The following is a 24,069-nucleotide window of genomic DNA, read 5'->3' on the forward strand; positions in this document are numbered from 1 at the left end:
CAGAGTCGTCGTGTTATTGCCATCTTCAATAAATGGGCATCTAATCCAGTTATTGCTGGAATTGGGAACAGAACACTCTTTCATTGTAATTTATCATTATGCTTACGCTAATGAACTGCTGTTGAAAACTGCTGCATACGACTCGACCCAAGCAATAACTCTTCTCGCAAAATGTGTACTTACAGTTGTGTAGGTGTTTTCAGCTCAGCGCAGCTATGCTGCTGGGCGACACTCTTCTCCATCACTCTTCTCTGTTCCAGCTTCTATGAAATATCTGTCTGTAGAGTATACTTGGCCACCTGTGCGATTACTGTTGACCGTGGTCACCTAGAGGAGTGGCTCTCAAAACTTAGTGGGATCTAGAACCATCTAGGGAGCTTGTTAAAAATGCTTTCTGGACTCTGCCCCAGAGGTTCTGATTTTCTTAGTCTGTGGCTGGACCCCAGACATTTGCATTAATAACAAGCATTTGAGTGATCTTGCTGTAAATGGTGTGAATACTTATATCATTTTTAAAGATGATTAGTGGCACACAAACATCCAACTTAGAAATTGCCTTATAAACATATGGGTGGGTCCTGGTATGAGAAACTCTGGTATCCTCAGATTTGTGTCATCCCCAAATAGGCCAGCCTCGGATTTTCTGATCTGTCACTGATAAAAATCTTGGACAGAAACAGTCAGTAAGGAGAAGTTTCTTTCAAATGGCTTTGGTCTCTTGAGCAAAACATTTATTTCAAGGTACCTAGACATTCTAGATGCATTATTAACAAGCATTTGAGTGATCCTGCTGTAAATGGTGGAATTCCCAGTGGAATACATTTTTGGCTGGTACACTCTTGGAACCTGCATATACAATGAGGCAACTGGGGAGGGGGAAAAGTGCTGGAAAACAGGAACCAAATGAAGAAGCAGAGCTGATATTTTTCTTAGAGTAGATTTGCAATATGTTTCTTAGTTTATAATGTTAACCATCCATCATACATGTGCCTAAAGAGGAAAATGTAAACTTGGAGAACGGAGCCAATAAGTTGCTGAGCCAGACTTCTTTCTGCATGTGTCTTACAACCCTTTTTTTTCCTGTTAATTCTTATTGATAGCTCTTGGTATGAAATATAAAAGCTGGTAAGGATTGCCTACAACTTTACAAGAGATGTAGAGGCTTGCTGGCATTTATTTTATGTCTTTTTGAGGGAAAAGTGATTACAATGTTAAGTGTCTTGGCATAACCCCATAGGTAATTATGTTTTGGATACCAATGTGGTCTCAGATAGTGAATAGTTTGGGAGTTGAATAGTGAATAGTTTAGTTAGTAATACTAAAAATTACCAACTTCCAATCTTTGTATTTCACCATTTTATATAAAAACACCAAATATAAAATATTCTTAATGGATTTTTACTTTCACTTTTGGGGAGAATAGATTTATTGGGCATTTAAATATTATAGAGAACTGAGGATTAGAATAACATTTGGATTGTATTGTTAGAAATTATTATAGTCAAAGATTCCAAGACTTATTTCTAAAATTTTCTTAAAAAAAGGAGAAAATTAGAAATTTTTAATTAAGGGCATATTGTAATTTACTGAAACTTACATAATATATATTGGCTCTACCTTTATGGAATATATTTTTACAAAAGAAAGAAGAGTGAAAAGGAGGCCAATATGGAATTCTGATGAATAGGGATGCTTTTTCAAAATGACATATTAGTATGTCTAAACTTGCTACCTTTCAAACATATATATTTTTGAATATTTTATGCTGCATTTGTACTTACTGATGTTTTCCATTTCTTTCTGCATCTGTGTTCTGAATGTATAAAGACCCCTGAAATGATATATACAATCTCAGAATAAAGGGAGCATCTGGAAGCCTTAATGAGCTGTAAATGCAACACTATTCTTAGAGCCTAGAAACTCTTAAATGAATTTTTATTTCAGGATAGCTTGTTGCTCTTGAATTATGCACTCTTCCTTGCATTTCTCTTATTTGTGGTCCCCAGTGACACTGTGGCTGAAAACTTTGTGTCCTGGTTTTAGGGATTCAATATGCAATCCAAGAGCTTGACATCATCCTGAGCGAGAAACAGTCCTCAACTAGTTACTCCAAGTGCTGCTACCATTTTACTAAGGCAGCTTAGGTGAAAAATTAGTTAACTTAAAGGATTAAAGAATATGGAGATAGTTTATCACAATGTTTTAGGTATGGGGTAGTCTGAAACTGTCAAAGAGAAATTTATTGTTCTCTGCCTATTAAAGTAGCCTTTGTAAGTTTTGGTCTTTTCCTTATTTTTCCCAAGCCTAATGTTTGAGGCAAAATTCAAATAGATTCCCTGGACAGATTCTCTGTCATTTCTTTCTGGAGACTTCCCCGTGATTCGGTGCTGTCAATGAGCCCTGCAAATTCTATCCTTGCTTTGGGTACCAGGTTGGAGTTATTGTTGCTATTTAGATAAGAGAGCCCAATGAGTACCAGGGAGCTTAATGCTGGCTGGCTGGCTGTTCGTTGAGAATTCTCCTTTCTTCATCTTAGATGAAGTTATATGCATTTCTTAGCGGCAGTAAACTGTGCCCCTTGTATCTGTTCCATAGCTCGGGTTCTGATGTTTTTTAGCTTTTGGTGATCTATCTGCAGTTGTCATGCATAGTGGAGCTGGGAGCTCCTATATAAGATTAGCCTGGTAAAGTAAACCTTAGAATGGTAGTGGAGAGTGGAGATCAAAAAGATCTTGGATGCACGCATGGAAACTTTGCTCACTTTATATGGATTATTTCATTATTTGTGTAAGACTGCATATAGTGTGGTGCGGTATTGCAAATGAGGAATCTGAAAAACTGACCCAAGAACTACTTTTCTGTAATAGTGAAAAAGTGCCAAGGAGTTTTACATTGACAAGAATGGAGGTCTTTGAGGGGTAAAGGGTTGCTTTATTCTTGGTAATGTGAGGAATGCAGAGAGAAGTTAGTCATCTAGGAAAGAAAGCAAATCCAATTATAATTATATGGTTACTTTGCCTTCTATTTTATTTTGTTACATTTCTTCTCCTATCCATCAGGAGAGCTCATTTCTAATTCCTGAGGAGAGTTCAATGGTAAGATGTTCAATATTACTTTTACTCAGCATGTATTAAGATGTGATCTCATCTTTTTATTTTATGGACTCCTAGTATTTTGAACCATAGAGATTTTAGAGTAATCCCTTACTTTATATAGGGAGGAAATTGAACCTTCAAAGTAAAGTGACAGATTATTCCATTCCATGTTCATTATTCCATGTCCATTCATTCATTTAGCAAAAATGCTAAGTGCTTGGCTTGCAATGTACCAAATGAGGCACTGTGGGGAGACAGAGATGGCTAAGAGGGAATCCTGTGTGGTATCACCAACCCTGAATGAAGTGTCATTAGAGAAGTGGGCAAATTATTGTGGGAGCTCTGTGCTGCTCTCAGCTGACTTTATTTTTTAGCATTTCTTTTCTCTATATTTGTGCCTGGAAAAACAACAAAAATGTCACACACAGCCTTGGTGAAGTCCAATTATAATTGCTTCCCAAATTTACTACTGAACTACACAGCAGTGTAGTTTTTAATCCAAATTTTGAATTCATGGAACATTATGACACTAAGCTAGGTATTTCTAACTTAGTGTTCTAATATCCTTCTTCCAAGAAACTAGGGAACTAGTTGTAAGCATATTCTCAGTGATGTTTCTCCATCACCAGAAAGGCTATGATTCCTGAGCCAGAGAGAACAGTTTGTTTCCAGTTTCAAAAAAATAGCAAAAATACCACAAGAAAATGAATGAAAATGTGAAACCATCTGTCTGTCTTGATGATAATGCCAACTTAGTGTTTATTGTAAACAATATGATTTATTCGAGTCCACTTTTAGAGTTCTTTAGTTTACACACATTAAAGGAGAGTGAACCCTTTCTTCAGAGATTTTACATACTATCTGTATATGTATGTATGTGGCACACAGCTGTAGATGTGTATATGTGTTTCTAGCACTCACGTGGCCCTGATAGGAAATGAATGCAGATAATCCCCAAGTTTCTATCATCCAATGGAACTGTCACCATTACCTGCTACTTTAAGAGCCAGGTCAGGCCCTCATGACCTTGCTCAGACCAGGACTTGGTTTCTTCCTTTTGTCTCCTTGCTGTTTGTCAATCCATTCTAGTCTTTGCAATGCGACCAGATTTTTTTCCTAAAACATTAGTTAGGTACACTTTCTTGCTCAAATTTTTCCAAAGCTGCACGTCTTCTACAGAATACAGGTCTATAAACTTTACAGTAGTAATATATAACCATTTTTCCATCTTTCTCACACAACCTGACAAAAACCGCTCTGCTCCAGGCAAATTAGTCAAACACCCTTCTCCCTCTATCTACTAAAAGTTTCCCTGCCCTAGAACCCCCATGCCAAGATCCCCACCTTCCAGAGGCCTCACTTAGACCAGGCCCACCAGTCTCTGGCATCTCTAAAGTTTGAGGCTTCCCCCGCCTCCCTATCCTTGACACCCAATAGTAAATGCAATGCTCTGGTGAATCATTTTTTCCCTCCCTAATGATTCTGGGAGCTCCTGGAGGCCTGCGTAGGGGTATTTAGAAAAGAGACCCTAAAAAATTAATATGCCTCCATTATTTGGTTAGAGCTTAGACACTGTGAGACCACAGAAATTATTTTCCCCCTACAATTCAGGGTCTGAGCCCCCAGGTGAGCTTTGGAGACCTCCTGTGACCCTGGACTTTGATTCCGGACAGGGGGTCGACGGGAGGGGTGGGAAGTAGCCGAGTTGCTGAAGGACAGGAAAACTCTAACCTGAACTTTTAATTCACATCTTCTCTACGAACAATATTTCTTGAGCACCTAGCATGTGCAAGACACTGCTTATTTGAATTATTTAATTTCAAAAAGAAAAAAAAAATCACTGCAGTCCCTAAGCCAACAACTCACCTGAAGGTCAGGAAACACCCCCACCCCATACACACTCACAGGGGGTACCTGGGAGGGGGGAGAGAGGGAGCAAGTAAGTCACCTCAGTGGAAATCCAAAGGTTAACGCTAATGGCAACTGTCTGCAGGCGTTGTCGCCTGAAGCCTGACGGAGCGCCAGGATGGAGACTACTGTTACAATGTAACTGTCCTGAAGTCCCGCGGCGCCGCCCTCCCCCGCATCTGATGGCGAGGTCGGGACTCAGGTTGGCTGTCTCGGCGCGGCCCCTGGGCGTGTGCCCCGCCGCAGCCCGGCGGAGCCGCGTCTCTCCTGCACCGGGGGGCGGGGGACCGCGGCTGAACGGCCCTCCTCGTCTGCTCCCTTCCCGGCTGCGCCCTCCCCGCGCCGCGCCGCGCCCGCCGCCCGAGTCTCCTGCGCACAGCCGGGAGCACGCCAGCCCCAGCCCGCTCGCCACGCTGCGGCGCGCCCCGAGTCCTCGCCGACCAGAGGTAACTTTTCCGCCTCCGGGAGTGGTGGGATCCGCGGGGGTCTCCCCGTTGCCGAGCTGCGGAGGACGTGCCCGAGGCCGGAGCGAGGCGCGCCGGGCGGTGCGGGTGACGCGTGGCTCAGGCGCCGCGGGGCCCCCGGAGATCGCCAGATCCACGCGCCCAGCGCCGCGGCCCGGGCTCCCCGCCGCCCTCCGGGACCCCAGCCCGAGCCCCCCCTGCCGGGGCCGAGCCGCTGCGCTGCGTCCCCCGCCGGGCCGAGGCGTCCCGCCGCGCCGCAGCATCGCCGGCGGCGCGCGGAGCCTGCCCGCTGTCCCCGGCCTGGGGGCCGCCCGCGGAGCCCTCGCCCACCGGGGCGACCCTGCCCGGCGGCCTCTGCTCTCGACTCCTTTCGGTGAATCTCCTCATTCGGGGCGCCATGTTTTGAGTTCCCACTTGGGTGGGGGGCGAGCGGGCTGCGGCGCCCCCCCCCCCCTTACCGCGCCGCGGGGCCCGCAGAGAGGGCCGGGGGAGGGGAGGGGAGCGACACTGCGGCGCCGCCGGGGCGGGGGCGGGGAGGCCGCTGCGCCTGGAGGCTGCGGGCCGGTCCGGGGGGCCGGCGAGGGCGGGCGCGCCTCCGGAAGGTGCGCTCGGCCCCGCGCATCCCCGCCGGGGGCCGGCGGGCCGCTTTATGTAACTTCCCTGGAACTGGGGCCGCGGCCCCCGACGCGCGGCGGTGGCCGCGTCCCGCGCCCGGGGTAGGGGCTGGCGGTGGAGGAGCAGCGCCCAAGCGTGGGCGCTCCCGGCCGGGACACCTGCGTGGCCCCTCGCCCTGCGCGACCCTGCGCCGGGAGGCGAGACCCGGCCTGCGGGGCCGAGGGGTGCGGAGCGGCGCTCACCTGGCGCCCCCGGGGCTGCGGGCCGCCTGCCGCGCGGTGCCTGCGAGGGCGGCTCTGTGGCGGGTGGGGGCGGGGAGCCCGAGCTCCTGGCCGCCGGAGTTGTATTCTTAGCGGGTCCCTTGCGGGTGTTTCCTTTTGCAGGAGGGGCTCGCTTTCTTGGATTTTTTCTCCTCTCATCAAGCCCTCCTTGTGCCCCTCCCCTCCCCCCCCCCGCCAAGTTCATGGCTTCTGCAATGCGGTGGGTGTGGTTACAGAGTAAATTGTAACTCTGGTCCTTTGCGGTGAGAACATTCTATCCTCTTCTGTTTTTATCTTTATGGATTCAGAGTTTTCTAGGGGCTTTTCCTCCAGCTGCAGCCCGGGGTTAAAGTGGGGAAGAGGTTGTTGCAGAACAAATAGAATGATAAAGGAAACATGTGGTATCAATTACGTGTGCAAGGCTCGACTGGGCCATAGCATGAGGGTCAGGCCGTGCTGCTAATGCAGCGGTTCCGATTATGCGTTAAGTTTGGTGTTTCAGGTTTTTAAAAATTTCATTTTGCATCAGTCTTGAGAAATTGCCTTCGCAGATACCGTCCCTGTCTTTTCTTTGACCCAGTTGAGGTTCTGTGGGAGGGCTAGGTGTGCTGGAGTTTTCTATGCCTAGTAGGAACTTTTCACCTTGTGCTAAACATATTCTTTTTAAATTTTACACTGATTTTTGAAATCTCAAGGAAATAAACATGATAAAACTCTGCTTAACTCACCAGTTAACAGGAATTTAAGCCGAGGAGCTCTATTGAGAAAAGCTTCAGGAAACCTTAGGAGGTGATTTGTATTTTGGCTCAGAGAAGGTTTTTGACAAAATGAGTGTAAATTGTGGCCGCAAACCTTTAAAACTCTTGTTGGTGTAACAGAGTTATTGTACGAGGAATAAATTCTCAATTGGAGGAGTGGGACTTCAGTTTATTAATTTCAAAAAGCCTTAATGGAGCTGAATACTAAACGCTATCTCATTTGCATTTCTGATCTTTAGAAAAATAAAATACGGATGCACAAGTTACGGCATAAAGTTTATTTAGTTAATACACGTTGGGCAAATAGTTTTTGCAAAACAGCACATGTTTTCAGAATGACTCCTTAATAACCAGTAGGGAGCACCGACCTTAATTTGTAAATCCCTTTTAGGGAGGATTGAGGAGACTTAGGTCAAAGATCAGTGCCTCAGTGAAATACATTTAATTTTTAAGTCATGTCTTCAGCATGAGTGCATTTTAGGTTAAAAGCATTTTTTTTTGGTCAGTTCTTAAACCGCACTTGGACTTTGGCCAACTTTGAAATGTGCTCAAATAAGGGATCAGGGATGTTTTACTTGATTGGCTGCTTTATGTTATGTATACATTGCTTTGTTGAATTGGTTGGTCAGATCCACTCAGGGGCCACATCTGTAGAAGAGAGGCAACCATTTCCGTACTAAAGGATGTGATATTGTCATCAACCAGGGAGTCCTTTGGGGGCTTATTGTGTATTGGATTATGTATGGCAGGAACTTCTTCAAGGTATTTTCTTCCATGTTGTAAGATATGCATTCATCTTTTAAGTTGGATGCTTTAAAAAAAAAGTCTTAAAACTCACAAATTGGTAATCATGTCCTTGCTGTTTAAAATAGAACTGCAAGAGTAGACTGAAAACTAAATGCACATTTTTTTTTTGTGAGAATTTGACCATAATGGGGAGCAGGATTTTCCTCCCATTTAGATACTCTAGTCTCTTTCAGGTATGCCACTCTGATTTTGTTCTTTGAATATCAGCTTTATTATGGAATATAGACTTACCGTGGAAAGCCATGAATCAACTTTATCTTTAGCACCACTTCATTTAGAGAGTCCCTTAATGAGGTGATTGCTGCATCTCTTGCTTTCAAAAGGCTAGTGAGCTGCCAGTTTCTTTGGAATTCAGCAGACTGTCCGGGCTCCTGGAGATTCTGCTGTTCTTTGCTGTCATTTGATTTGCCTTGGCTGCAAAGAATTATGTGCTCAGAGGCCTGCACCGGAGCAGTGAAGTCATTGCTCTGCCCTGTGTTGTGACATCACTATGGCTCAAAGGAAACAAGGGTGGGGCAGGCAGAACCAGATGGTCTGAAACCTCTTTCCTGGCTTTTAACTTTGCGTGATGAATGAATGAGACGCTCCTTTCTCAAGTTGAACTGTGCCATAAGGTATCGTTTGGAGAAATGGAAGGTAGAAGTGAGTGCAAGACTACATGGGAGAGTGTGTCTCATAGATCAGGAAGAAGAGGGTTTTTTTTTTTTTTTGGTGATACAGTAGTGATGAATGACTTTTGCGTTTATTGGGGAGCATACTGTCATCTTGAAAAAGGGCCATTTAAAAATTATCAAAATAACAAGAGTAATGTGTATAGCTTTATTTCTGCATGGAGTCAGTATATGTCTTACTGTTGTTTGTACCACAATAGAATTCTTGCTGAGTTCTTTGTTTAGATTATTAGTGTTGTCTTTTAAAATAATTTGGTGTCTATAAAGGTACAGAATATTTTTTTTCCGGGCAGGCAGTGTTCTTTCTGATTTAGTTTTAAATGATGAGGTTGTAGTTGGTAATTGGAACAAGGAAAAAGCTAGGGATTTCACAGTAAGATCTCTGCAATGATCTGGGGAAATTGCTTTCCATTTATATTTTTGTTTTATTTGAAGATTATTTTATAATCTAGCATTTTAATCCTAATTTGGAATTCAGTGCAGAGATTATCAAGGACCCATCCCATTTCATCCAGACTGAAATTCAGAGACTATAAAATACAGTTATAGTTTGATTTCTGAATTTTTTGATTATGAGCATAAAGAAGTGAAGAACCACTAGAATAACTACAAATGTTCATTGTCTTTCCTGTACTTTCTTGGTAAGATGACTGTCGTTTTTTCATGTGAGCATATTATGTATATGGGAACTCTGGGCAGCTCTCCATTAACTGTGTAGCTATTCCATAATATATTTCAAAAGCAAAAGGAAGACAGAATGACTGAAATTGAGAAGCTGAAATTAGTTACAAGAAACTGCAGATCACTTGGTTGAAACATCTTCAGTACCGCATTTTTAGACCTTGGGATGATTTGGTAAATTGCACACTTTAGAATTGTAAGCTTCTATTAGCACTAAACCCCTAATTCTTTTGTAATTTGCGGTACAGAGGAAAAGCCGACAACTTAATTTTTAGATGGCTGACATTTTGATACACTGTTCTTATAGCCCTTCCTTAGAAACTTAAAAAAAAAAAAAGAACAAACAAAGAAACAGGGGGGTCTGCATTAGACCCAGAAAACAAATGAAAAATTTTAACTGCCTCATGCATATTGTTTTCTCTCCAGTTAGACTGGATGAGTGCTTGATGTGGGTAGGACTTTCTCTTTCATCCCCAAGGCAGGTATAGAATTGAGCAATTATTTGTGAAATTGAATGTAAATTGAGGCCTTTTGTGACTTGTGCTCCCTTACTAAAACATTTGAAGAGGCATAAACACTGCTTTATTTAAAAATGAGTATTACTGGACTCATCTATGCAGTCGTTATTTTTAATGGATACCTTTTTGTAACAACCTCTCTACCTCTATCTGTGGCTCAAATTGAGTAGGTTCTGGAGATTTTGCCATATCAGAGAAGAGGATACTGCAAGTACCAAGGAAACAAAGAATGGCTTCTTAGGGGAAAGAACTGCAGGCAGCCTGCTTTTCCTCCTGCCAGCTCTAATTGGTGTGCTGGAGGACATCAGTAGAGAGGGCATTCTCAGAAGTGCAGGAGAGGGATCAGATTGAAGCATGACTAAAGCCAAAATGGATTAGTGCTGGGCAGTGATCTTGATCTTGGCATTGAATTAAAAAGAGAAAAACTACCTTCTCTTGTAGATATCAGTTCATTGCTTGTATTTGTACATTTGGTGTTTACATCCTCAAACTGAGTTTCTTTGTATTCGGTCCAAGCCTCAGATGTCATCATTTTTCAAGCTTATGTTTTTCACTCTTCTACATCTCTAAAGTTGGGATGTGGCTTACAATTGCTGTCAGCCCTGGGGTAGTCATGACATAGTTGTCAGTGTTTGTGAGAGTGCTTCGAAACTTGGCAGTTGAGTGTCAGCTGTTGGGAAGAAAATCCTGGAGACAATAATGGAGCACCCTTATAAGAAGTGATGCATCACCAATGCTCTCGGTGACCCAGCAGATAGTGTGTGGATTAGCATGGACAGCAGTAACCCTGAGTTAACATGTCATTAGGAGAGTTGGAATCTGAAGATGGAAGAATATTTAGAAATACCTTGGCCAATTTATATTCTTTATATTTCCCTCATGTGTACGTAGAATACCTGAACTGGTCAAAAATAATTCTTTAAGTAGAAAATAAAAAGTCCAATCTTAAAATGTATTGTCATAACTTAATTGGCAGAGTGCTCCGTACAATAATGCTATCACTTACTCAATCATTACTCAATCATGTTATACATTTTATGAAATATGGTTTGTCCCTTGGCTATGCAAGTTATTTTAAATATGCTTTATAGTATTCAGTGCTTATTTTTGTGGCTCAGTCTATAGACTGGCAATTATGTTTCTTATACTATCTCTTTGTGGGAATAAATGCATTGAACGATTTTCATTTTCCGTTTTGACTTTTCTCTTTTGGCCCTTTGGGAGATAATTGGCTTTTGATAGATTTTAGTGCTTTCAAAGACATTGCAGCTGGGTCGTCCAGAAGCCAAGAGGCCCACATTTAGCTAGAATGTAAGAATGGTGAGAGATGAGGAAAGTTTTTGGATGGAGTAAAGGTTATTTTGGACTTTGCTAGATAGTGGGAGCCACTGAAACGGATTGAGTAGGGAAGGTTGTTCATCTGGTTATGCTTGTAGAATGTATTGGAAGATGGAGGAGTCTAGAGAAAGATGATCTTTTGTTAATGGACTATTTCCAAGTTTTGAGGTAATGGTTTCTCTTCTCAGTTATTGATATTTTGGCAACTCAAACCAGATGTTTTTCTGGGTATATTTAATTGAAGAGTAAATATTACTTTTTTACTGGAAAATGTGATAGAAGAAAGTTGAGAAAATGAGATATAAGGAAGATTCTTCCAATTAAAATATCTCTGCTATTTCAGGTGTTAAAAATGATGCATGATCACTTAAACATATTCTAACAAAACTGAAAAATAAGAAGTCTCACCATCTAGAGACAGCTACTGTTAATATTTTGGGTGAACATCTTTCCAAAGCTACCTTTCTGAATGTATCATCGAGTGTAGTGGGCCTTGGAATCAGACAACAGGGTTGGGATCCCAGCCCAGTATTTAATAGCTCTGTGACATTAGTCTTCCTTGAGTCTGTCTGCTCATTTGTGGAAAGATGCTTTCATCTCAAGGGTGTTGTGAGGATTAAATGATACTGGGTTCATTAATCCAGTACCTGGTATATCCTGAGTGTCTAGTAAATAGTTGTGCACAAAAGAGTTCACATGGACGCTTAACTGCTATCCCTTCAAAGTCCTGCTTACGAGGTTGATCCTTGGCTGGTGACTGAGAATTTGGATATTGGGAAAGTTCCCAGCCTTCCCAGAACTGATAAGAGTGGCTCACTATGCCTAAACTGTTTGTACAAACAATGTGGTGTATGCTGAACACCTGCTTTTCTTCTGGAGCCTGGAATTTTAGGTACTTGCCCGGCAGGGGTTGCCTATATGACCAGCTCCCAATAAAACTCCTGGGCAGTGAGTCTGTAATGAACTTCTCTGGTTGACAGCATTTTGCACGTGTTGGGACAGCTCATTGCTGGAGGAATTAAATGCGTACTGTGTGATTCCATCGGGAGAGAAGCCTGCCCCGAGTTTTCCCCAGACTTCACTCCATGCACCTTTTCCCTTTGCTGATTGCTCTGTGTCCTTTCACTGTAATGCATCTTAGCTGCGTGTGACTGTGGGTGTGTCCACGTGACTCTTCCAGATGAGCACCTGGAGGTCTTGAATATCCTTGACATCATAACAGTAACATTATTTTGGGTAATGATACATACGAAGATATTTTACATGAACAAGCTCTTAAGTACTAATATGTGACCGTTTTCTTTTTTATGTCCTGGGAAGCTTATAATTTGAATGTTCCTTGGAGTCTTCACAGAGGGAAGGCCTCTTCCAGCACAGTTAGACTTGAGTCCCCGGGACGGCTGTCCTTCCCACATGTGCACATCCCAAGAGGATGTGGACCCAACTATCTATAACGGCTCTTGACTCTTGTTTGGGTCAGTCTTAGAGTTAATGCTTTTTGGGGAACTATAGGTCATGTTGGCTCCCAGAGGCAGAAAAAAATAAGCTTTCCTTCATCTTGTTCTGAGTTCCGAACCTTTCCTTGGTTTTTAGCAATAGAATATCAATAATGGCAGATTCAATTCACAGATTTCATTATGGATGAGAGCAAGGTTGTGCCTGGTCTTAGATTTACTTGGAACCCAGTCTCATCCTCCCCATGTTCTCATGGTTAAGGAAAATTGCTTTATCTAGACTTTTCCTGGTTATAAGTGTGGTGCCTTAAGGATGGACCTGAGGTTGGCTTACTTTTATGTAATTTGTACCTTGAGTTGCTCACATCACAGAGATGTGAAGAGTCTTTGGCAATTTCATTACCGGGAATTCCTGAGGAATTTTTGTATATTTTATACATTATTTTGTACTATTTGGTGATGACTTTCATTACCTTGAGTTTAGTAGGAATACCCGTATGTATTGGAAAAATAAGAATAGGGGATTGGAAAAATAGCAGTGGACTAATTTGCTCAAGACCTTTGAAAAGCTATTTTCCCTAATTCTTGAAATACAGATAGCAGTAATCCAAGGGAAGGAGCTGCACTGTAGAAAAAAGAAAATATAATGAGCTAGAAAAGATATGGCTTGAAACCTCTACTGTCCTACGGCGAAGTGACTTGTGTAGATACACCATTTCTGGGGGCATCAGTGTCCGCAGCTGTAAAATGGGGATAATGGTGCTTACCTCAAAGTTGAGGAGAGATCTGAATTTGAAGTCTTCTAGAATGGTGTCCTGTGAGAGTAGGCTCCTGGTACATGGTTTCCTATTGCAGCTAGTATATGTTGTTTGCCTACTTTGCTAGTGCCCAGGGACTCATGTTAGCAGTTGTCAGAATCCAAAAGTGATCTTGAGAAGAATATAGAAGTACCTAAAATTCCATCACAAACTCCATAGTCAAAAAGATGATTTTCCTTGGGAATATAGAATTTTGTCAATATGAAACTCCAAATGATGTATTAAAGGTTTGCAAAGAATTAGATGGCAGTGGTTTTCAAATTTTCATGTGCTACAGAATCACTAATAGAGTTTGTTACAAAGCAATTTTGGGGGACCCCTCCAGAGAGTCTCATTGATAGTTCTGGGTTTGGGTCCAAGCAACTGTATGTCCCTTAAGTACTTCAGTGGATTCTGATTCAAGTGTCCCTGGACCACATTTCGAGATACCCTATCTTATGGAACTGTGTCTTAATGACTCTCCAGCTTACACGCTATTATCAGATAAGCATTTAATCTGGAAAGATAATATGCTGTAAATAATGCTGATATTTGAGAGTGTACTTAGCATAGAGGGAAGCGCCCTGCCTTGGAATCAGAAAACCTGGGTTTCCGTTATGGTTGGTCCATCACTAAGTGGTTTCATGTCCCTAGGAAATAAAATAAAATATCAGAAGTTGAGGAAGTAGGATAAAGGGTTAGTTTTCTTATCTACTAAATATAGGGATGATAGTAAGGACTAGCAAAATGGCCAGAAGGATTAAATGAGGACCATATGTCTTCAGTTGGGTAAGTTTTCTTTCTCTGTGATTGATAATTGAAAAGTGGGGTAAAATCAGAGAGTGAGGGCAAATACTTCCATGATTAAGTGTGATTCTGTTGATCAAACTTATACTGAGCTATTTGGGCCTTAAAGATATTCTCAGGATGTTATAAAGTTTTTAACTTGTATATGTGAAACTGTTAAAATAATTAAAGTCTTTGTTTTCTTTACTGATAACTGCTATTTTTAGTGATACTAATAAAAATGGTAAATGGTCAGATTACTTTATAATTACGTTAATTAGCATTTTCTCCCCTTATTCATGTCCAAGAAGGACACAAACACATAAACCACATGGGGGTGGGGGAGGGACCAAAGCAGAAGTCACTTTTATTTCACATTTAAATGGAACCATTTCTTAGGATCCAAAGGTGAATTCAAGAGGGAGCTTCCAGTCTTTGGAGCTGTAGGTGCAATACAACCATAAGGATCTTAAGCTTTTTGACATTGCAGCTCTGTCTTGATAATGAAAGCCAGCGAGTCAGATGAATTCTTTAAGCATCTTTAGTCCCTGGCTTTTCTCCCCCTTGCAGTCACCTAATTTAGGAGAGCTTCAATTGAAGATAATGTATGTAAAAAGATCTTTGTAAAGGACGGAATATACAATCATTAGTAAATTAACTTTCATAATCTTTTCTTTCTACCTAATTCCAGTGAAAGTTTCCTTGGACACATTTATTGGTTTTATCAGCTTACCATCTCATCTGTTTCTACATGCCCTTATTTAAGGGTTGGATTTCAGCTAGGCAGCGTCCTTGCCTGTGGCTCCTCTTGGCTTGAATTGGAAAATATCTTACGTGGTCTTACTAGTGTAGGTAGGCATCTGTGGTGCAGCTTCTTGGGTGAGCATCTACAGCCCCCAACCTTGACCAGTTTCCAGCTTCTTTATCTCAGTAAATGTTTCACCATCCCCCAAGGTGAGTCCAGGTTTTCTCTTATCAGGCCAGTTTCCTTCTAATTATCTTTTCTCCAAACAACTCTAGTTCACGTGTCTCCCAGCCCAAAGAAATAAGCAAAGCAAAACAAACCCATCTTTTTTTTTTTTTTTAAAGATTTATTTATTTATTTAATTTCTCCCCCTCCCCCGGTTGTCTGTTCTCTGTGTCTATTTGCTGCGTCTTGTTTCTTTGTCCGCTTCTGTTGTCGTCAGCAGCACGGGAAGTGTGGGCGGCGCCATTCCTGGGCAGGCTGCACTTTCTTTTCACGCTGGGCGGCTTTCCTCACGGGCGCACTCCTTGCGCGTGGGGCTCCCCCACGCGGGGGACACCCCTGCGTGGCACGGCACTCCTTGCGCGCATCAGCACTGCGCATGGCCAGCTCCACACGGGTCAAGGAGGCCCGGGGTTTGAACCGCGGGCCTCCCATGTGGTAGACGGACGCCCTAACCACTGGGCCAAAGTCCGTTTCCCCAAACCCATCTTTTGACTCAGCGTTCTCCTCAAGCTTATCGCCAGTATTTTGTCTCAACTGCTTGACCATGAGCCAGACTGCTTTGAAATTATGATTTGTCCAGGAATCATATTTTATTTTGCAACATTAAGAGTTGATATGAAAAGACTCACCACAGTCTACTGAAATGTACATTTAAACAGAAAAGACATAACCTGACCCAAAACACAGTGCTCTGAATCTTCGTCAAGTTTTCTTCCTTCATCTGTTCGTTTATCCATTGGCTTGTTTATTCCACAAATATCTCTGGAATGCTCATCATGAACCTGGTACCATGAGGTGATATGCTGGTGACAAACAGGACAAGCAAGGCCTCTCTCTCTCTCTCCTCCTGGAACCTGTGTTTTAAGCAGTGGCACAGGCAGTGAGCAAATGATTTCAGGTAGCGGGAAATGTTCTGTAGCAGGGCCAGGTCACAGTAAACATGGGTGTGGAGGGCTGCTTTAGATGCTCCCGCTTGGCAAATGTATAACATTTTATTATGCCCCCCGCCTTTATTTTTTTTAGGTACTGGGGTGAGGGATTGAACCCAGGACCTCGTATGTGGGAAGCGGGTGCTCAATGCCCAGCCACTGAGCTACTCTGGCTCCCCAAGTTGCCTTTTTTATTTGTTCAGTTGTTTTGGTTTTAGAAGGTGCTAGGGATTAGACCTGGGACCTTGTATGTGGGAAGCAGGCGCTCAGCCACTTGAGCCATGTCCACTCTCTGTGCCCTTCATTCTTGCATGCATCTGTTTTCTATATGTGTGATGTCAGTTCTAGACTGTAAACACTGCAGGGCAGGCATCCTGTTTTAATCAGCCTTCTATGTACAACATCTTTATACCCAGTGCTCCTCGTTAACTGCTGAATCTTAAAGAGCTCTTACTCTCTCCATCTTCATTTTTGTACCTTGTCTTTCCTTGTGATATTATTTTATCATAAAGTGTATACTTTCCTCCATTTTGTGTACGTTTACTTTCTTTTACTCTCCCATTCACATGTAGACTTACCAGGAAGCTCATGAAGTTTGAGCTTTAGCCCTCCTGACCCCCTTTGCAGAATCCTTTTCCATGTTTATACCTGAGTTCGTAATTTGATGTTTTTCTTAAAGAAAATTCCCCAAATTCTAAAAGCCTCAGCTCTCACAAAACCTGGATCCACCTCTGAGCCTGACCCATATTAAGTTCTGCTCTGGAGTTTTGACTGCAACTCAAGGTAAGCAGTATGGAGACCATGACTGTGTGCCTATTAATCTTGAAGTATTTTGTGAGCACCCGTGAGAAATCCAAAGCCTGAATTTATTTGTGACTTGACTAAAACAAGTCACAAACCTCTCAGAGCCATTAACTTACTCGTAAATGTGCAGAGCCACCCTTTACTTCTTCCTACAGAATTGTTGTGAAGTTCCAACAATGTCATGGGTGGGAAAGCACTTTTTTTTTGGCTTTATTTATTTTTTTAATGTTACATTAAAAAAATAATGAGGTGCCCATATATCCACCACCCCCTCACCCCACCTCCCCCCATAGCAACAATCTCCTCTATCATCACGAGACACTCATTGCATTTGGTGAATACATCTCTGAGCACCACTGCACATCATGGTCAGTGGTCCACATCATAGCCCACACTCTCCCACAGTCCACCCAGTGGGCCATGGGAGGACAAACAATGTCCAGTAACTGTCCCTGCAGCATCACCCAGGACAACTCCAAGTCCCGAAAACGCCTCCACATCTCATCTCTTCCTCCCATTCCCTACCCCCAGTAGCCACCATGGCCACTTTCTCCACACCAATGACACATTTTCTTTGATTACTAATCAAATAGTTCATGAATAGAATATCAGTAAGTCCACTCTAATCCATACTCTATTCCTCCATCCTGTGGACCTTAGAATGGTTTTGTCCACTCCCATCTATATCAACAGGGGCCTTAGATTCCACATGGATGCTGGATGCGATCCTCCTGCTTTCCGTTGTAGGCACTCTTGACTCCCTGGTGTGGCGGTTGACCTTCTTCACCTGCATGTTAGCTGAGTGGGGTAGGTCCAATAAACCAGAGTGTAGGAGCTGAAGTCTGTCGAGGCTCAGGGCCTGGCTATCATATGGTCAGTCCAGAGATTCAGGTCCCCTGGGTATATATTAAACCCTAGCACCAACTATGGTTGTGGTAAAAGTAACAGGAGTGGCTTGTGAAAAAGGATCACATCTGAGTCCATCTCCATTACACAGAAACACAAACTCCAAAGAAGGGCCAACTGACATGGCACTGAACTCCATCTGCCATGTCCATAGAGCCTGTGGGTCTCTTCAGCCTTCAGAAGAACCAATACCTGGGGTTATATCTACTTTATGTGTCTCTGGGACTCTGCTGAGGTGTGCATAAGGGCAACACCTCTGATAACCTCCCGGCTCTTTTTGGAGACTCATAGCCATATAAACTCATTTGTCCTTTCCATTTCCCCCTTTTATTCAGGTCAAAAGGCATTTTTAACTCCTGGTATTATATGTCGACTGAGATATTCTGCTGGTCCGAGTTGACTCTTTTATTCAAGGTCATTTTCTAGTTACATCATCAGCTGGTACTTAGTAGTAATCCCTTGGCACCAGGGAGGCTCATCCCTGGTGTCATGTCCCACGCTGGGGGAAAGGCAACGCATTTACATGCTGAGTTTGGCTTCGAGACTGACCACATTTGAGCAGCACGCAGGCTCTCAGGAGGTAACTCTTAGGCACCCTGCAGCTCTAGGCCTTGTTCTTATTTCAGGTGCACAGGTTCACAAACATAATCATTAGTATCAAGGGCTCATTGTTGAACCTTCATTCTTTTTTGGTCTTTGCCCTTGCACTTGGGGGATTGTTGCTGTTCCTTTAGGGACTGTGATAGAGCTCTCCTGGCTAGGAACTCAGCACTCCCTCAGTTGTTTTTAATTGTATCCACTATGAAAATATCCAAACATTTTTATGTACCCTGCATATATGCCCTGGAGAACTCTCTGCCAACCATATGTCCCCTGTCAATAACATCCCACACCAGTATTCCTCCTCTGGCATTGTTGAACCTTTCTGTGATCCAAAACTGTCTGAAAAGTGAAGCCCAATATATTGCCAGGTTCCATTAATAGTAAAATGGAATATAGCAATGAGTTTAAAGGTTAGATATAGAATACATATTAATTTGGAAAAATTATGGTAAAAATAAATTGGGGTATCAAAACATTAAAAAATGCAAAAGCTTTGTTTTTGATGTTTTGCCTTCCATCACTTTTTGAGCTATGAAGATATATCCGATAATAACCAACAGTTTTGTTATGGAGTTAAGGTGGAACACATTTAGGGAAAGGAACATCTTTGCTTTCTTCCCTGCTCTGCTCCCACAGTTGTATGACTTCATTCATCCTTCTAGCAATAAGATTTGTCTTAGGTACATATGAAGTGCCAGCACTGTGCAGGCACCAGGGTGGTGCAGTGAAAAAAGTGCACGGCAGTGCCTACTCTCACGGAAAGAGCTAAGTGATGATGACTTGGCCATTGCAGCCCACTGTGACAAGTGCTAGGCCAGGGGCCACCAAGTCAACACAAGAGCTGCTTGCCTGTCCAGACTTGGGCATGTGGCCATGGAGAAGAGGGAGTGATACCTACACTGAGACTCGAAGGATTAGCAGGGAAATGGCATTTGGGGGGCGGGGCAGGTATGGGTCTAGAAAGGCCAGAGAGGAGGATGGTTGAGATAACTGGACAGAATGCACAAAGGCCAAAAGGAAAGCGTGAGCTCTGTCAGTTTAAGGAATTGAAAGAAATTTCCGATAGCTAAACACTGGGGTGGGATCTAGGGATAGTGGGGGAAGGCGATGAGATGAGGCTGCAGAGGGAGCTGCCATTGGGGCGAACTGTGCCATCCCGAAGGAATCGCCCCAAGTTCCCCATCACAGTTGTACCTCTTCCTCCCAGAAGTAGGCACAATTCCGAATCTGCCATGTTGAATGACACGAGGAGATGTGTTTTTAGGAAAAGTAATATTCCTCAAATCATAATGAAGGGATGTTTTAAGAGACAACGTATTGTTGTGGCTAACATGATTGTATTTTGAATTTCTTTTTTTGAAGGAATGAATGAGTTGAACTAACTCATTGATAAATCCCGACTCCATACCAGTCTAGCTTTAGAATTTGGCATGAATGCTTAACCTCGAAAACTTGACTTTCTTTTTTGATGAAATAAAAGTAGTCACACTTCACGATATAGCGAGCCTTACAACCACATCGTGTTTAAGTTCTCTTCATATAAGTGTTCAGTAAGAGGTGGTGATGTTACTGTCCAGGGGAGAATTTAATGTGGTCTGAACAAAGTAGTGATGGGGAGGAGTGGATAGTTTAAACTCTGTTTAGGAGGTGGAATTATGAGCCCTGGTGAGGCTTTGGGCCTGGGACGGTCCCTGAGCTTGCCTCCAGCAGAAGGGGATGGTGGGTTGCTGATGGTGGTGCAGAGGGGAAGAGTTCCCCCTGAGGTTCCTGTGGCACATCAAGAAGAGATGTCCACTAGCCTTTACACTTAAGTGTGCAAGCCAGGGGTCCAGCTTAGGAATCAAGGCTCATCATCCTCAAAATTGGTTGGTGATGAAAGCCCTGGAAGAGAGGGTGGAGGGAAGGGAATCTAGGATGGGATTCTGAAGGGATGCGTTTTGGAGGGTCCATGGGAATGAGGAATGCAAAGGAGGAAAACGAGAAGAGGAAAGTGTGAATGCAGCCAGGGAAGGAATGTTCCAGGAAGGAACAGAGTTCCGTGCTGTATGAGCATTCAGGTAATGCAGTGACTGAAACATTCCATTTGCATTTGCCTTGAAGATGTTGACTCTGCCATGAGGGATTTAGAGGCCTGTGCCTCTTTTCACTGCCAGGACACTGAGTTTTCTAGAGGTCACTGAATCTAGACCTAGTGGGTTCAAGGTTGGAAACCAGGATGAAGGGAGAGCCAGCTCACACTGGAGAGCCAGCTCACACTGGTCTTATTTTGATGCAGGCATACCTTGATGCTTACTGAAAGAGAGAGGGAGGGAGGGGGGAGAGAGGGGAAAGAAAGGAAGTAATGAAAGAAGGGGGAGGGAAGGGAGAGGTGGAAAGGGGAGGGGAGGGGTGGAGATGGAAGGGGAGGGAGGAAGGAAGGAAGGAGGGAAGGAAGGAAGCAAGGAAGGGAGGGTTATTGTCTTTATCAAGATGAAGGTGAAACAAGAAATATGTTATTTAAAATCTCCATTTTATCCAATGTTTTATTTTTTAAAATAAGTGTATTAAGAAGCAAAGGTGACTATGCTAAAAATACCTATCTTTTGTGTAGATGAGGACTGTAGTTAGAATTGTGACAGGCAGCTCAGTTTAAAGCACTAAACCTAGAATTGCTATATTTTCTTTTATATAGCCTTTTTCTGTGGACCATAAAAGAGGCTCTAATGTATAGTTTGAGAGTGCCAGAAAAATGTTGACAGCTTTTGAATTCCCTTCATTTCCCCCCTTTCTCCTCTTAATAACAAATGATTCTACCCATGGTAAACTATTTTTAATCATATTGGTACTCTTTTGTCCATTACTTAAAAGACAAGCTTCAAGATGATCCAAACATGGTTAACTAAGAGAAACTAGAGGCTGAGAGATTAGAATAAAAAAAAAAACTTATTGTGAAATATTTCTGACACACAAAAGGGTTGAATGATACAGTAAGGCCCCGTGTACTCAACATTCAGGTTCAGAATTAAAACATGACCAAGTAGGAATGTCCCCAAGTTCCCCGTCACAGTTGCACCTCTTCCAGAAGCAGGCACAGTTCCGAATCAGTGTTTGTCGTAGCCATGCATTTCTCTATACCGTTCCACGTCACAAACTACTGCTAATATCACTCAACCATTTGTAGTGTCATTTTGCATGTTTAAAATCTTTGTAAATGGTAGGCTGTGTCTGTTCTTCCGCAGCTTGCTTTTTGCCCACTTATCATGTGGGATATCGATAGCGTGGTAGTCCATGGTAGGTTTCTTCTGCAAGAAATCTAGTGAAGATGGGACCCCTTCACGGAGGCTTCCTGGCTTCCTTTCTGATCTTTGAACCCGGCCGTGCTGCCACCTTGGAGTTGCTGTTTCTTCCTCCCACTGTCTCTCTACACAGCTTGCTCAGTCACCTCCATCAAGCCTTTGCCTCTTCGAGATGCTTTGCATGCCACTCCCACCACCTCTTGCCTCTTCCAGCATTACCTGCCAGTGTTCCCTATTTACATTTATTCATAGTCCTTATTGCCTTTTAACAGGACACATTTTACTTAGATCATTATGGGGTCTCCCTCAACCAGAAGATAAGCTTCCTGAGGACAGGATTGAAGGCTCTTTGTTTGCTGCTCTAGACCCCAGCTCTTAGAACAGTGCTAGGCAGGGAACAGTCACTCAATAAATATTTGCATGAGTGAATGATTTAAAATACAAGGCGAAACCTTCCCACAAGGCGAAACCATCCCACAAACCCTCTAGAAGGAACCTCTAGCTCTAGGGTTTTGTTAAAGGTGATTATTTAAATTGTAAATGTAATCTTCAAAACTGAGAGTCCCTGATGAGAAGAGCTTGCCTGTGCAGCCTGGGGCTCTTCTTGAGGACATAAGGAAGCTGTATGTGCCTGGTCCCAAACTTCTCTTCACCAAGCCATGGGTTCAGCCTTACCTCCCGTTGTGACAGCTGGGTTTCAGTCATTTTCAATTAAATTGGAGTTGAAATTCTTTGTGCTCCTTAGAGTATAGTAATTTCCCCCTTCCCCAAGAATTAGCACGTCTCTGTTGTTAGTACTTTCCCAGATATACCATCTGGCCTGCTCCTTTCTCTCTCTTCCAATTTTAGCACAATCTAAGGTAAACAGCTTTTTTTTCCCCTCCCCAATGAATATTCCATTGTCTTGCAATTTGGAAAAATATTTCATACACCTTTCATTTTCACTCTCTGTATTCAGTGCTAGGCAAATCAAAGTGCAATTGGTTTTTAATTCTGAGCTCTTCAGTTAGACACTGAGTAAATAAGCAAGGTTTTGATTAGATGTGCATTCTAATTAAAGAAAAAGGGATGGTAATTTTTCATTTGGACTACTGTAAGAGTTTATTCTGCACTGTAAAGATAGATTTTTATGTTGTTCCATGGGCAAAATCAGCTATAACTTAGTTTCAAAGCATTTCTTATGCAGAAAGGAAGTTTCAGTACTGCCTTATTTCTATTTCTTTATAAGAAATTAGACTTTTCTCTAAATCTGGGTATCATGCCTAGAGTTCAGGAGGGGAGAGATCTGGAATTTCTTCTTATTTAGCTCCAAGTACCTAGTAAGCACTGGAGAAACCAAATGATATCTCTGCATTGTTAAGTTTTTAAGTCAGTTATATTACTCTCTTCTTTTTTTTTTTTTTTTTTTTTAAAGATTTATTTATTTATTTAATTCCCTCCCCCTCCCCTGGTTGTCTGTTCTTGGTGTCTGTTTGCTGCGTCTTGTTTCTTTGTCCGCTTCTGTTGGCGTCAGCGGCACAGGAAGTGTGGGCGGCGCCATTCCTGGGCAGGCTGCTCTTTCTTTTCACGCTGGGCGGCTTTCCTCATGGGCGCACTCCTTGCGCGTGGGGCTCCCCTTCGCGGGGGACACCCTTGCGTGGCACGGCACTCCTTGCGCGCATCAGCACTGCGCATGGCCAGCTCCACACGGGTCAAGGAGGCCTGGGGTTTGAACCGCGGACCTCCCATATGGTAGACGGACGCCCTAACCACTGGGCCAAAGTCCGTTTCCCTCTCTTCTTTCTGATACCGGTGATAATTTGTACGATCAATTTGGGTGTATATTAAAGGAAAGTTGATTGGGTGGGAAAGGAGACGTCAATGTAAATAATCTGTAATAACTGATGTTTGGGAAACCTTCACCTTCTATAATCATTCTTTGTGAGCTGTGGTGAGCTGCTCCAACAGCTTTGGCCAGGTGGGTCACTGCTTCGGCTGTGCCTGAATTTGGCGTCACTGATTTGAGAGTGTCTGATGACAAGCATTACTCGGTTGGAAGCTATTGTTCTTGAGCCCTGGGTAGTCAGGATTCTTCCTCTGCCTGGATCAGCAAATTTGATATTTTGAAACTCCTTTGATGGAGTCCCTAATGACAGAGATAATTATTTTTATGACTTTCTAGTGAAGTGCAATTGCCTGCTAGCTGTCTTGTTTCTTGGTGGCCTCTTTTTCTAATACTGAAAAGAGTGTGAGGTTGAAAAGGGATGAGGTTGAGAAACAGTGAGCATTTTCAATAGAAAACCATTATTATCAACTCATAAGCCCTAAATATGCGTCAGCTGTTTCTCCCATGGAAGGCAGCTTCTTGGTTGAGGTACTAAGGTCCCTGCGATGATTTTAATGCATCTGCCTGATAAAGAAACATTGAACTGAGTGGTGTGGAGGATAACA

The 24,069-nt window shown here is 43.0% G+C and overlaps 1 protein-coding gene across 50 annotated transcripts in view; it reads left to right on the forward strand.

The window, feature by feature from the left end:
* The window catches only part of EPB41L3 (erythrocyte membrane protein band 4.1 like 3), a 259,261-nt gene that overhangs the window by 79,613 nt on the left and 155,579 nt on the right, over nucleotides 1–24,069 (forward strand). For 7 of the 50 annotated variants that reach the window (XM_071208443.1, XM_058277403.2, XM_071208449.1 and 4 more), the window contains exon 1: nucleotides 5,187–5,449. The exons of 18 other annotated variants lie outside the window; for them this stretch is intronic. The gene's annotated coding sequence lies outside the window, so the exon portion shown is untranslated. Of the gene's footprint in view, nucleotides 1–5,046; nucleotides 5,450–8,241; nucleotides 8,522–24,069 lie in introns of those variants that run through there. 25 more of the 50 variants (XM_071208448.1, XM_071208463.1, XM_071208445.1 and 22 more) reach the window with 10 other exon arrangements.

This window comes from Dasypus novemcinctus, chromosome 16, assembly GCF_030445035.2.
Source record: "Dasypus novemcinctus isolate mDasNov1 chromosome 16, mDasNov1.1.hap2, whole genome shotgun sequence".
Taxonomy (NCBI): domain Eukaryota; kingdom Metazoa; phylum Chordata; class Mammalia; order Cingulata; family Dasypodidae; genus Dasypus; species Dasypus novemcinctus.